This window comes from Ascaphus truei, chromosome 20 (assembly GCF_040206685.1).
Source record: "Ascaphus truei isolate aAscTru1 chromosome 20, aAscTru1.hap1, whole genome shotgun sequence".
Classification (NCBI taxonomy): Eukaryota; Metazoa; Chordata; class Amphibia; order Anura; family Ascaphidae; genus Ascaphus; species Ascaphus truei.
The window spans coordinates 26,660,120-26,675,437 of NC_134502.1; the positions used below are offsets into that span (position 1 = coordinate 26,660,120).

General features: G+C 50.7%; 1 protein-coding gene across 6 annotated transcripts in view; it reads left to right on the top strand.

The window, feature by feature from the left end:
• The first annotated feature begins 2,676 nt into the window (after positions 1 to 2,676).
• LOC142470815 (bestrophin-2-like) overlaps positions 2,677 to 15,318 on the top strand; it is a 30,367-nt gene continuing 17,725 nt past the window's right edge. The window contains exon 1 of one of the 6 annotated variants that reach the window (XM_075577571.1): positions 2,677 to 2,883. The gene's annotated coding sequence lies outside the window, so the exon portion shown is untranslated. Of the gene's footprint in view, positions 2,884 to 3,944; positions 4,206 to 15,318 lie in introns of those variants that run through there. The other 5 variants (XM_075577575.1, XM_075577576.1, XM_075577572.1 and 2 more) reach the window with 5 other exon arrangements.

Sequence of the window (15,318 nt, forward strand, 5' to 3'; positions counted from 1 at the left end):
CTTGCGGGATTGGGAGTTGAGTGATGAAGGGTCTGATGGGGAGATGCCGTATTCGAGTGTTATACCTGTGCCTAACCCTGTGCCGTTTTCTCCTGCAGCTAGAGGGAGGACCCGTGGGTCTCACACTCCAGTAGAGGCTGGGTCTACCAGCAAAGTGGTGCACAAAATGAACCCCACTACGTATTATAATGCCAAGGGGAGGAGAGATTGCTCGCGATCTACTGATGCGGGTACATCCGGTGAATCATCACAGGTAGAGTCCGATGTAGAATGCACTACTGTCGCGGCCGAGTTTATTCGAGCATTTGCCCGGTCTCGGCCGCGACAGTAACCAGGCACGCGCCGGGGTGTCCCGAACGCGCGCCGAAGCCTCGGAGGAGCGGCCCTCCGATCGGGGCTTCTCCCTCGCCTCTCCGGGTCCGCCGGGCCCCCCGGAACCCCCCACCGCCGTCCCATAGATCACGGCACACCAGGGCTCCCTCGGGGAGCCCTGGGCATGCGCGCAGAGGGCGCAGGCACCCGATGAAGCGTGACCGCGCATCGGTGACGCGCGGCACGCCGAGGGAGTGGGGCTAGCAAGCCGGGGCATCCCCCGGCTTGCGGAACTAGCCCTGCTCGAATAAATCGTGTCGGTAGTGTAGTCATTCCGCAGAGTACGAACACCGCGACAAATGGTGGGCACCTTTGTTCACCGGATACCACGAGGGGATGGACCGTACACGGTTCTTATTAATTAAGAATGATGTAGTGGACCATTGGTGGGAGGCTGGTTCTTTCACTCCGCAGGAGGTGGAGGATGAGTTAGATCACCGGTTTAGGGAAATAGAACAGAAACTGATTGTACCTCGAGGCCCCAGTATCTTGTACGATGAGGTAGCCCCAGAGGAGCCTGTATTTTGGGTACTGCCAAGCAGGGCAGGGCACCGCAAACTCACCAAACTTAGTCGAGCTGACCGGGCCATAGTCGCTAGATACCGGCAGTCCCACGGGTATGAGTATCCCTATGTGCCTGAGCCCATCATGAGGGAAATTGATGAGAACCGAGACAGTTGGCTCAGGGAGGCAGTCCAGGAATACCTTCGGACCAAGTTCGGTCAGGGAGGGTATCACAATGAGGATAAGATTAGTGAATTAGTACGCACATGGAGCATAGGTAGATGTATCTACATGCACGGTGTTACATACAGGCCTGAGCATGGGCCGGTCCAATCGTTCGCTGTCATCGTCACGGATCATAATGGACGGCGGGTAAGAAAGCCTGATCCTAAGCACTATCTGTAGGGTTCTCCATGTTGGGAGTACCCGGGTTGTACTTGTATTGAACTACCTCATTATGCATGTATTATGACAATGTTATGTGTGCTGCTTCCCCGGTGGTTCGCCGCAGGATGTTACTGCTAAAACTAGGTTCAAGTGGGGACCATTGGATTCCACCATAGGGAGAGTGTAGCCCCCTGTAAACAGCACAGGCTATACCTATCTCCCTTCTACTGTGGTAAGTCCTGTTAAGATCAGGCACCAGTAATCATCATGGGTTTTCCCCCTTCATAGCCCTGCCCTGAGTGGTAAATGCAGGCCTTGACTCTGCTGCAGGCGTGAGCAAGAGGGGAGGTTCTGCTGACATCACGAGAGGTGGGGCTAGCTCTATATTTAGCAGCCAACTCCTGTAAGTGACGTTGTTGAGTTAGTATGCCGAGAGTGTTAGTATGCCGAGAGTCCGCAGTGGGACAGGTCTGAGTAGTGAGTCCTGCGGATCGGTCCAAGGAGTTGGAGGAGACCGCGGCCTCACCTGCGCAGCCGTGCAGGAGCAGAGAGAGGAGTGGAGAGACTCAGCCCCTTTAGTAGAGCTGATAGCGTTATAGACCTGGTGGACCAATGCCCCTCACCCCCCTGCCTGGGGTGATGGGGAGAATCCAAGCCCCACCGAGAGGATAACCTCGGGGGTGGGCCGCGGGGTATTGAAACCCTAGCCCAGACCATCCTGTCGGAGGAGAGACTTGGAGGGAAGGAGAGGAGGAATTATCTGTGTGGGAGGAGAGCGGAGTAATTTGCAAGGCTTTACTGTTGTTGTTGCTGCTGCTGGACGTCCCTACCTTTGGGAATTGCTGATCTGCCAATAAAGAGACTATCCTTTGTACAAAAGACTGTGTGTGAGTTGGAAGCTATTACCCTGGGACCGAAGGGGCTCTTCTATACAGGTCCTGTCCCATATTCCTGGGAGTATAGAAGATGGAGGCGCTGCACCATTAAGAGATCATGGAGGCTACCACCCCAGAAGCCTAGTCCTGGCTCCCCAATAACATCGCGGGAAGCTCAGGCCCTCCTGTTCCTCACAGGTATGCACCACACCGCATGTAATCTGCCCTCATGCACCCTAGACACCATCGTAGAGTCTGGGGGAAGGGGGGAAGCAGGGTTACATGTAGTTATTATAAATATTCTGTTGTGTAAGGCTTGGTGGTGGCGTCATTGGTTCTGGTAGGGGAAGAATGCAGCCCCTGCTACAAATGTGTGAATAATAGAGTGGATCCGCTCCATCTATCACAAGGTGCGATGGGGAACCGGAGACGCTATCCCTGGTCTGCCTGGCAACACATGACAGGAGCGATGGGATTGGATGGAATGTTGGAGCAGGCTGTCAGGTTTGAAAGACACAGAGAGAGAGAAATCCAACTGTCATTCTGAGAAAGACCCAGCGAGAGAGAGAGAGAGAGACAGCCCAGGGGACTGTGAGAGACAGCCCAGGGGACTGTGAGAGACAGCCCAGGTGACTGTGAGAGACAGCCCAGGTGACTGTGAGAGAGACAGCCCAAGCGGACTGTGAGAGAGACAGTCCAGGTGACTGGGAGAGAGACACAGAGAGACAGGCTGACACTCACAGAGGTGACAAAGGATGAGTGTATGAGACAGCTAGTCAAGCGCACAGCGAGAGTGAGAGACAGGCAGCAGAAACACATCCCCTGCACTCACAGACACAGAGAGCGGAGGGGAGACCAGATACTGGGCTGTGAAAGCACAACGCGATAAGTCGATAACACACACTGACACACTGACACACACACACTGACACTGACACACACTGATACAACACACACACTGACATATACACAGACACACACACAGTGACACACACACAGTGACACACACACACTGACACACACACACTGACACACACACACTGACACACACACACTGACACACATGCACACACACAGCACTGTTGTTCCTTATATCGTCCCAGTGTGACAGAGAGAGAGACTGTGAGAGAGACAGCTCAGGTGACTGTGAGAGAGACAGCTCAGGTGACTGTGAGAGACATCTTAGGGGACTGAGAGAGAGACACAGCGAGACAGCCCAGGGGACAGAGAGAGAGACACAGGACACTCACAGAGGTGACAAAGGATGAGTGTATGAGACAGCTAGTAAAGCGCACAGCGAGAGTGAGAGACAGGCAGCAGAAACACATCCCCTGTGAGAGACAGACACAGAGAGCGGAGGGGAGACCGGATACTGGGCTGTGAAAGCACAACGCGATAACACACAATGACACACACACACATACACAATGATACACACACTGACACACACACATACAATGATACACACACTGACACACACACTGACACACACACATATTGACACACACATACACACACTGACACACACACACACACACACACACATACTGACACACACACTGACCCACAAACACGGACACAAACAGACTGACAAACAAACACACACACTGACCCACACACACTGACACAAACAGACTGACATACACACTGACACACACTGACACACAAACACTGACACACATACACTGACACACACACATAATGACACACTGACACACTGTCCCTGGTCTGCCTGGCAACACATGACAGGAGCGATGGGATTGGATGGAATGTTGGAGCAGGCTGTCAGGTTTGAAAGACACAGAGAGAGAGAAATCCAACTGTCATTCTGAGAGAGACCCAGCGAGAGAGAAAGAGAGAGAGAGACAGCCCAGGGGACTGTGAGAGACAGCCCAGGGGACTGTGAGAGACAGCCCAGGTGACTGAGAGAGACAGCCCAGGTGACTGTGAGAGAGGCAGCCCAGGGGACTGTGAGAGAGACAGCCCAGGGAATTGTGAGAGAGACACAGCGAGACAGCCCAAGGGACTGAGAGAGAGACACAGAGAGACAGGCCGACACTCTCAGAGGTGACAAAGGATGAGTGTATGAGACAGCTAGTAAAGCGCACAGCGAGAGTGAGAGACAGGCAGCAGAAACACATCCCCTGCACTCACAGACACAGAGAGCGGAGGGGAGACCGGATACTGGGCTGTGAAAGCACAACGTGATAACACACAATGACACACACACACACACACTGACACACTGACACACACACACACTGACACACACACATATACACACACATACACACACACACACACACTGACACACACACACACACACTGACACACACACACGCACACACGCACACACGCACACACACACACACACACACACACACACACACACACTGACACACACACACTGATACACACACACAGACACAGAGAGCGGAGGGGAGACCGGATACTGGGCTGTGAAAGCACAACGCGATAACACGCAATGACACACACAAACACACACACTGACACACACACATACTGACATACACACACACTGATATACACACACACACACACACACACACTGACACACACACTGACACACACACACACACACACACACACTGATATACACACACACACACTGACACACACACTCACACTGACACACACACACATATACACACACGCACACACACACACGCGCGCGCACACACACACACACACACACACACACACACACACACACACACACACACACACACACACTGATATTCATACACACACACACACACTGACACACACAATGTTATTGCAGTAACCCTGCTCCTGAGTGCCTTTTTATCCCTGTAACATGTTATCGCAGTAACCTGCCTCCTGAGTGCCTTATTGCCCCTGTAACATGTTATCGCAGTAACCCGGCTCCTGAGTGCCTTATTACCCCTGTAACATGTTATTGCAGTAACCCGCCTCCTGAGTGCCTTATTGTCCCTGTAACATGTTATTGCAGTAACCCGCCTCCTGAGTGCCTTATTGCACCTGTAACATGTTATTGCAGTAACCCGCCTCCTGAGTGCCTTATTACCCCTGTAACATGTTATCGCAGTAACCCGCCTCCTGAGTGCCTTATTGGCCCTGTAACATGTTATTGCAGTGACCCGCCCCCTGAGTGCCTTATTACCCCTGTAACATGTTATTGCAGTAACCCGCCTCCTGAGTGCCTTATTGCCCCTGTAACATGTTATTGCAGTGACCCGCCTCCTGAGTGCCTTATTGCCCCTGTAACATGTTATCGCAGTAACCCGCCTCCTGAGTGCCTTATTGCCCCTGTAACATGTTATTGCAGTAACCCGCCTCCTGAGTGCCTTATTGCCCCTGTAACATGTTATTGCAGTAACCCGCCTCCTGAGTGCCTTATTGCCCCTGTAACATGTTATTGCAGTGACCCGCCCCCTGAGTGCCTTATTACCCCTGTAACATGTTATCGCAGTAACTCGCCTCCTGAGTGCCTTATTGCCCCTGTAACATGTTATTGTAGTAACCTGCCTCCTGAGTGCCTTATTGCCCCTGTAACATGTTATCGCAGTAACCCGCCTCCTGAGTGCCTTATTGCCCCCGTAACATGTTATTGCAGTAACCCGCCTCCTGAGTGCCTTATTGCCCCCGTAACATGTTATTGTAGTAACCTGCCTCCTGAGTGCCTTATTGTCCCTGTAACATGTTATCGCAGTAACCCGCCTCCTGAGTGCCTTATTGCCCCTGTAACATGTTATTGTAGTAACCTGCCTCCTGAGTGCCTTATTGCCCCTGTAACATGTTATTGTAGTAACCTGCCTCCTGAGTGCCTTATTGCCCCCGTAACATGTTATTGCAGTAACTCGCCTCCTGAGTGCCTTATTGCCCCTGTAACATGTTATTGTAGTAACCTGCCTCCTGAGTGCCTTATTGCCCCTGTAACATGTTATTGCAGTAACCCGCCTCCTGAGTGCCTTATTGCCCCTGTAACATGTTATTGTAGTAACCTGCCTCCTGAGTGCCTTATTGCCCCTGTAACATGTTACTGCAGTAACCCGCCTCCTGAGTGTCTTATTGTCCCTGTAACATGTTATTGCAGTAACCCGCCTCCTGAGTGCCTTATTGTCCCTGTAACATGTTACTGCAGTAACCCGCCTCCTGAGTGCCTTATTGCCCCTGTAACATGTTATTGCAGTAACCCGCCTCCGGAGTGCCTTATTGCCCCTGTAACATGTTATTGCAGTGACCCGCCCCCTGAGTGCCTTATTACCCCTGTAACATGTTATTGCAGTAACCCGCCTCCTGAGTGCCTTATTGTCCCTGTAACATGTTATCGCAGTAACCCGCCTCCTGAGTGCCTTATTGCCCCTGTAACATGTTATTGCAGTGACCCGCCCCCTGAGTGCCTTATTACCCCTGTAACATGTTATCGCAGTAACCCGCCTCCTGAGTGCCTTATTGCCCCTGTAACATGTTATTGCAGTAACCCGCCTCCTGAGTGCCTTATTGTCCCTGTAACATGTTATTGCAGTGACCCACCCCCTGAGTGCCTTATTACCCCTGTAACATGTTATTGCAGTAACCCGCCCCCTGAGTGCCTTATTGTCCCTGTAACATGTTATTGCAGTGACCCGCCTCCTGAGTGCCTTATTACCCCTGTAACATGTTATTGCAGTAACCCTGCTCCTGAGTGCCTTTTTATCCCTGTAACATGTTATTGTATTGTATGTCTTTATTTATATAGCGCCATTAATGTACATAGCGCATTGACAATGACACACACACACTGATGCACACACACTGCCACACACACTGACACACACAATGTTATCGCAGTAACCCGCCTCCTGAGTGCCTTATTGCCCCTGTAACATGTTATTGCAGTAACCCGCCTCCTGAGTGCCTTATTGCACCTGTAACGTGTTATTGCAGTAACCCGCCTCCTGAGTGCCTTATTGCCCTGTAACCTGTTACTGCAGTAACCCGCCTCCTGAGTGCCTTATTGCCCCTGTAACATGTTATCGCAGTAACCCGCCTCCTGAGTGCCTTATTGCCCCTGTAACATGTTATCGCAGTAACCCGCCTCCTGAGTGCCTTATTGCACCTGTAACATGTTATTGCAGTAACCCGCCTCCTGAGTGCCTTATTACCCCTGTAACATGTTATCGCAGTGACCCGCCCCCTGAGTGCCTTATTACCCCTGTAACATGTTATCGCAGTAACTCGCCTCCTGAGTGCCTTATTGTCCCTGTAACATGTTATTGCAGTAACCCGCCTCCTGAGTGCCTTATTGCCCCTGTAACATGTTATTGCAGTGACCCGCCCCCTGAGTGCCTTATTACCCCTGTAACATGTTATTGCAGTAACCCGCCTCCTGAGTGCCTTATTGCCCCTGTAACATGTTATTGCAGTGACCCGCCTCCTGAGTGCCTTATTGCCCCTGTAACATGTTATTGCAGTAACCCGCCTCCTGAGTGCCTTATTGCCCCTGTAACATGTTATTGCAGTAACCCGCCTCCTGAGTGCCTTATTGCCCCTGTAACATGTTATTGCAGTGACCCGCCCCCTGAGTGCCTTATTACCCCTGTAACATGTTATCGCAGTAACTCGCCTCCTGAGTGCCTTATTGTCCCTGTAACATGTTATTGCAGTAACCCGCCTCCTGAGTGCCTTATTGCCCCTGTAACATGTTATTGCAGTGACCCGCCCCCTGAGTGCCTTATTACCCCTGTAACATGTTATTGCAGTAACCCGCCTCCTGAGTGCCTTATTGTCCCTGTAACATGTTATTGCAGTAACCCGGCTCCTGAGTGCCTTATTGCCCTGTAACATGTTATTGCAGTAACCCGCCTCCTGAGTGCCTTATTGCCCCTGTAACATGTTATTGCAGTGACCCGCCCCCTGAGTGCCTTATTACCCCTGTAACATGTTATCGCAGTAACTCGCCTCCTGAGTGCCTTATTGCACCTGTAACATGTTATTGCAGTGACCCGCCCCCTGAGTGCCTTATTGCCCCTGTAACATGTTATTGCAGTGACCCGCCCCCTGAGTGCCTTATTACCCCTGTAACATGTTATCGCAGTAACCCGCCTCCTGAGTGCCTTATTGTCCCTGTAACATGTTATTGCAGTAACCCGGCTCTTGAGTGCCTTATTGTCCCTGTAACATGTTATCGCAGTAACCCGCCTCCTGAGTGCCTTATTGCCCCTGTAACATGTTAATGCAGTGACCCGCCCCCTGAGTGCCTTATTACCCCTGTAACATGTTATTGCAGTAACCCGGCTCCTGAGTGCCTTATTGCCCTGTAACATGTTATTGCAGTAACCCGCCTCCTGAGTGCCTTATTGCCCCTGTAACATGTTATTGCAGTGACCCACCCCCTGAGTGCCTTATTACCCCTGTAACATGTTATTGCAGTAACCCGCCCCCTGAGTGCCTTATTGTCCCTGTAACATGTTATTGCAGTAACCCTGCTCCTGAGTGCCTTATTGCCCCTGTAACATGTTATTGCAGTGACCCGCCCCCTGAGTGCCTTATTGTCCCTGTAACATGTTATTGCAGTAACCCTGCTCCTGAGTGCCTTATTGCCCCTGTAACATGTTATCGCAGTAAACCGTCTCCTGAGTGCCTTATTGCCCCTGTAACATGTTATTGCAGTAACCCGCCTCCTGAGTGCTTTATTACCCCTGTAACATGTTACTGCAGTAACCCGGCTCCTGAGTGCCTTATTGCCCCTGTAACATGTTATTGCAGTAACCCGCCTCCTGAGTGCCTTATTGCCCCTGTAACATGTTATTGCAGTAACCCACCTCCTGAGTGCCTTATTGCCCCTGTAACATGTTATTGCAGTAACCCGCCTCCTGAGTGCCTTATTGCCCCTGTAACATGTTATTGCAGTGACCCGCCTCCTGAGTGCCTTATTGCCCCTGTAACATGTTATTGCAGTAACCCTGCTCCTGAGTGCCTTATTGTCCCTGTAACATGTTATTGCAGTGACCCGCCCCCTGAGTGCCTTATTGTCCCTGTAACATGTTATCGCAGTAACCTGCCTCCTGAGTGCCTTATTGCCCCTGTAACATGTTATCGCAGTAACCCGTCTCCTGAGTGCCTTATTGCCCCTGTAACATGTTATTGCAGTAACCTGGCTCCTGAGTGCCTTATTGCCCCTGTAACATGTTATTGCAGTAACCCGCCTCCTGAGTGCCTTATTGCCCCTGTAACATGTTACTGCAGTAACCCTGCTCCTGAGTGCCTTATTGTCCCTGTAACATGTTATCGCAATAACCCGCCTCCTGAGTGCCTTATTGCCCCTGTAACATGTTATTGCAGTAACCCGCCTCCTGAGTGCCTTATTGCCCCTGTAACATGTTACTGCAGTAACCCGCCTCTTGAGTGCCTTATTGCCCCTGTAACATGTTATTTGCAGTGACCCGCCCCCTGAGTGCCTTATTGTCCCTGTAACATGTTATTGCAGTGACCCGCCCCCTGAGTGCCTTATTGTCCCTGTAACATGTTATCGCAGTAACCCGCCTCCTGAGTGCCTTATTGCCCCTGTAACATGTTATCGCAGTAACCCGTCTCCTGAGTGCCTTATTGCCCCTGTAACATGTTATTGCAGTAACCTGGCTCCTGAGTGCCATATTGCCCCTGTAACATGTTATTGCAGTAACCCGGCTCCTGAGTGCCTTATTGCCCCTGTAACATGTTATTGCAGTAACCCGCCTCCTGAGTGCCTTATTGTCCCTGTAACATGTTATTGCAGTGACCCGGCTCCTGAGTGCCTTATTGCACCTGTAACATGTTATTGCAGTAACCCGCCTCCTGAGTGCCTTATTGGCCCTGTAACATGTTATTGCAGTAACCCGCCTCCTGAGTGCCTTATTGTCCCTGTAACATGTTATTACAGTAACCCGCCTCCTGAGTGCCTTATTGCCCCTGTAACATGTTATTGCAGTAACCCGCCTCCTGAGTGCCTTATTGCCCCTGTAACATGTTATTGCAGTAACCCGCCTCCTGAGCGCCTTATTGTCCCTGTAACATGTTATTGCAGTAACCCGCCTCCTGCGTGCCTTATTGCCCCTGTAACATGTTATTGCAGTAACCCGCCTCCTGAGTGCCTTATTACCCCTGTAACATGTTATTGCAGTAACCCGCCTCCTGCGTGCCTTATTGCCCCTGTAACATGTTATTGCAGTAACCCGCCTCCTGAGTGCCTTATTACCCCTGTAACATGTTATTGCAGTAACCCGCCTCCTGAGTGCCTTATTGCCCCTGTAACATGTTATTGCAGTAACCCGCCTCCTGAGAGCCTTATTGCCCCTGTAACATGTTATTGCAGTAACCCGCCTCCTGAGTGTCTTATTGTCACTGTAACATGTTATTGTAGTAACCCGCCTCCTGAGTGCCTTATTGCCCCTGTAACATGTTATCGCAGTAACCCGCCTCCTGAGTGCCTTATTGCCCCTGTAACATGTTATCGCAGTAACCCGCCTCCTGAGTGCCTTATTGTCCCAGTAACATGTTATTGCAGTAACCCGCCTCCTGAGTGCCTTATTGCCCCTGTAACATGTTATCGCATTAACCCGGCTCCTGAGTGCCTTATTGCCCCTGTAACATGTTATTGCAGTAACTTGCCTCCTGCGTGCCTTATTGCCCTTGTAACATATTATTGCAGTAACCCGCCTCCTGAGTGCCTTATTAACCCTGTAACATGTTATTGCAGTAACCCGCCTCCTGAGTGCCTTATTGCCCCTGTAACATGTTATCGCATTAACCCGGCTCCTGAGTGCCTTATTGCCCCTGTAACATGTTATTGCAGTAACTTGCCTCCTGCGTGCCTTATTGCCCCTGTAACATGTTATCGCAGTAACCCGCCTCCTGAGTGCCTTATTGCCCCTGTAACATGTTATCGCAGTAACCCGCCTCCTGAGTGCCTTATTGTCCCAGTAACATGTTATTGCAGTAACCCGCCTCCTGAGTGCCTTATTGCCCCTGTAACATGTTATCGCATTAACCCGGCTCCTGAGTGCCTTATTGCCCCTGTAACATGTTATTGCAGTAACTTGCCTCCTGCGTGCCTTATTGCCCTTGTAACATATTATTGCAGTAACCCGCCTCCTGAGTGCCTTATTAACCCTGTAACATGTTATTGCAGTAACCCGCCTCCTGAGTGCCTTATTGCCCCTGTAACATGTTATCGCATTAACCCGGCTCCTGAGTGCCTTATTGCCCCTGTAACATGTTATTGCAGTAACTTGCCTCCTGCGTGCCTTATTGCCCTTGTAACATATTATTGCAGTAACCCGCCTCCTGAGTGCCTTATTAACCCTGTAACATGTTATTGCAGTAACCCGCCTCCTGAGTGCCTTATTGCACCTGTAACGTGTTATTGCAGTAACCCGCCTCCTGAGTGCCTTATTGCCCTGTAACCTGTTACTGCAGTAACCCGCCTCCTGAGTGCCTTATTGCCCCTGTAACATGTTATCGCAGTAACCCGCCTCCTGAGTGCCTTATTGCCCCTGTAACATGTTATCGCAGTAACCCGCCTCCTGAGTGCCTTATTGCACCTGTAACATGTTATTGCAGTAACCCGCCTCCTGAGTGCCTTATTACCCCTGTAACATGTTATCGCAGTGACCCGCCCCCTGAGTGCCTTATTACCCCTGTAACATGTTATCGCAGTAACTCGCCTCCTGAGTGCCTTATTGTCCCTGTAACATGTTATTGCAGTAACCCGCCTCCTGAGTGCCTTATTGCCCCTGTAACATGTTATTGCAGTGACCCGCCCCCTGAGTGCCTTATTACCCCTGTAACATGTTATTGCAGTAACCCGCCTTCTGAGTGCCTTATTGCCCCTGTAACATGTTATTGCAGTGACCCGCCTCCTGAGTGCCTTATTGCCCCTGTAACATGTTATTGCAGTAACCCGCCTCCTGAGTGCCTTATTGCCCCTGTAACATGTTATTGCAGTAACCCGCCTCCTGAGTGCCTTATTGCCCCTGTAACATGTTATTGCAGTGACCCGCCCCCTGAGTGCCTTATTACCCCTGTAACATGTTATCGCAGTAACTCGCCTCCTGAGTGCCTTATTGTCCCTGTAACATGTTATTGCAGTAACCCGCCTCCTGAGTGCCTTATTGCCCCTGTAACATGTTATTGCAGTGACCCGCCCCCTGAGTGCCTTATTACCCCTGTAACATGTTATTGCAGTAACCCGCCTCCTGAGTGCCTTATTGTCCCTGTAACATGTTATTGCAGTAACCCGGCTCCTGAGTGCCTTATTGCCCTGTAACATGTTATTGCAGTAACCCGCCTCCTGAGTGCCTTATTGCCCCTGTAACATGTTATTGCAGTGACCCGCCCCCTGAGTGCCTTATTACCCCTGTAACATGTTATCGCAGTAACTCGCCTCCTGAGTGCCTTATTGCACCTGTAACATGTTATTGCAGTGACCCGCCCCCTGAGTGCCTTATTGCCCCTGTAACATGTTATTGCAGTGACCCGCCCCCTGAGTGCCTTATTACCCCTGTAACATGTTATCGCAGTAACCCGCCTCCTGAGTGCCTTATTGTCCCTGTAACATGTTATTGCAGTAACCCGGCTCTTGAGTGCCTTATTGTCCCTGTAACATGTTATCGCAGTAACCCGCCTCCTGAGTGCCTTATTGCCCCTGTAACATGTTATTGCAGTGACCCGCCCCCTGAGTGCCTTATTACCCCTGTAACATGTTATTGCAGTAACCCGGCTCCTGAGTGCCTTATTGCCCTGTAACATGTTATTGCAGTAACCCGCCTCCTGAGTGCCTTATTGCCCCTGTAACATGTTATTGCAGTGACCCACCCCCTGAGTGCCTTATTACCCCTGTAACATGTTATTGCAGTAACCCGCCCCCTGAGTGCCTTATTGTCCCTGTAACATGTTATTGCAGTAACCCTGCTCCTGAGTGCCTTATTGCCCCTGTAACATGTTATTGCAGTGACCCGCCCCCTGAGTGCCTTATTGTCCCTGTAACATGTTATTGCAGTAACCCTGCTCCTGAGTGCTTTATTGCCCCTGTAACATGTTATCGCAGTAAACCGTCTCCTGAGTGCCTTATTGCCCCTGTAACATGTTATTGCAGTAACCCGCCTCCTGAGTGCTTTATTACCCCTGTAACATGTTACTGCAGTAACCCGGCTCCTGAGTGCCTTATTGCCCCTGTAACATGTTATTGCAGTAACCCGCCTCCTGAGTGCCTTATTGCCCCTGTAACATGTTATTGCAGTAACCCACCTCCTGAGTGCCTTATTGCCCCTGTAACATGTTATTGCAGTAACCCGCCTCCTGAGTGCCTTATTGCCCCTGTAACATGTTATTGCAGTGACCCGCCTCCTGAGTGCCTTATTGCCCCTGTAACATGTTATTGCAGTAACCCTGCTCCTGAGTGCCTTATTGTCCCTGTAACATGTTATTGCAGTGACCCGCCCCCTGAGTGCCTTATTGTCCCTGTAACATGTTATCGCAGTAACCTGCCTCCTGAGTGCCTTATTGCCCCTGTAACATGTTATCGCAGTAACCCGTCTCCTGAGTGCCTTATTGCCCCTGTAACATGTTATTGCAGTAACCTGGCTCCTGAGTGCCTTATTGCCCCTGTAACATGTTATTGCAGTAACCCGCCTCCTGAGTGCCTTATTGCCCCTGTAACATGTTACTGCAGTAACCCTGCTCCTGAGTGCCTTATTGTCCCTGTAACATGTTATCGCAATAACCCGCCTCCTGAGTGCCTTATTGCCCCTGTAACATGTTATTGCAGTAACCCGCCTCCTGAGTGCCTTATTGCCCCTGTAACATGTTACTGCAGTAACCCGCCTCTTGAGTGCCTTATTGCCCCTGTAACATGTTATTTGCAGTGACCCGCCCCCTGAGTGCCTTATTGTCCCTGTAACATGTTATTGCAGTGACCCGCCCCCTGAGTGCCTTATTGTCCCTGTAACATGTTATCGCAGTAACCCGCCTCCTGAGTGCCTTATTGCCCCTGTAACATGTTATCGCAGTAACCCGTCTCCTGAGTGCCTTATTGCCCCTGTAACATGTTATTGCAGTAACCTGGCTCCTGAGTGCCATATTGCCCCTGTAACATGTTATTGCAGTAACCCGGCTCCTGAGTGCCTTATTGCCCCTGTAACATGTTATTGCAGTAACCCGCCTCCTGAGTGCCTTATTGTCCCTGTAACATGTTATTGCAGTGACCCGGCTCCTGAGTGCCTTATTGCACCTGTAACATGTTATTGCAGTAACCCGCCTCCTGAGTGCCTTATTGGCCCTGTAACATGTTATTGCAGTAACCCGCCTCCTGAGTGCCTTATTGTCCCTGTAACATGTTATTACAGTAACCCGCCTCCTGAGTGCCTTATTGCCCCTGTAACATGTTATTGCAGTAACCCGCCTCCTGAGTGCCTTATTGCCCCTGTAACATGTTATTGCAGTAACCCGCCTCCTGAGCGCCTTATTGTCCCTGTAACATGTTATTGCAGTAACCCGCCTCCTGCGTGCCTTATTGCCCCTGTAACATGTTATTGCAGTAACCCGCCTCCTGAGTGCCTTATTACCCCTGTAACATGTTATTGCAGTAACCCGCCTCCTGCGTGCCTTATTGCCCCTGTAACATGTTATTGCAGTAACCCGCCTCCTGAGTGCCTTATTACCCCTGTAACATGTTATTGCAGTAACCCGCCTCCTGAGTGCCTTATTGCCCCTGTAACATGTTATTGCAGTAACCCGCCTCCTGAGAGCCTTATTGCCCCTGTAACATGTTATTGCAGTAACCCGCCTCCTGAGTGTCTTATTGTCACTGTAACATGTTATTGTAGTAACCCGCCTCCTGAGTGCCTTATTGCCCCTGTAACATGTTATCGCAGTAACCCGCCTCCTGAGTGCCTTATTGTCCCTGTAACATGTTATTGCAGTAACCCGCCTCCTGAGTGCCTTATTGCCCCTGTAACATGTTATCGCAGTAACCCGCCTCCTGAGTGCCTTATTGTCCCAGTAACATGTTATTGCAGTAACCCGCCTCCTGAGTGCCTTATTGCCCCTGTAACATGTTATCGCATTAACCCGGCTCCTGAGTGCCTTATTGCCCCTGTAACATGTTATTGCAGTAACTTGCCTCCTGCGTGCCTTATTGCCCTTGTAACATATTATT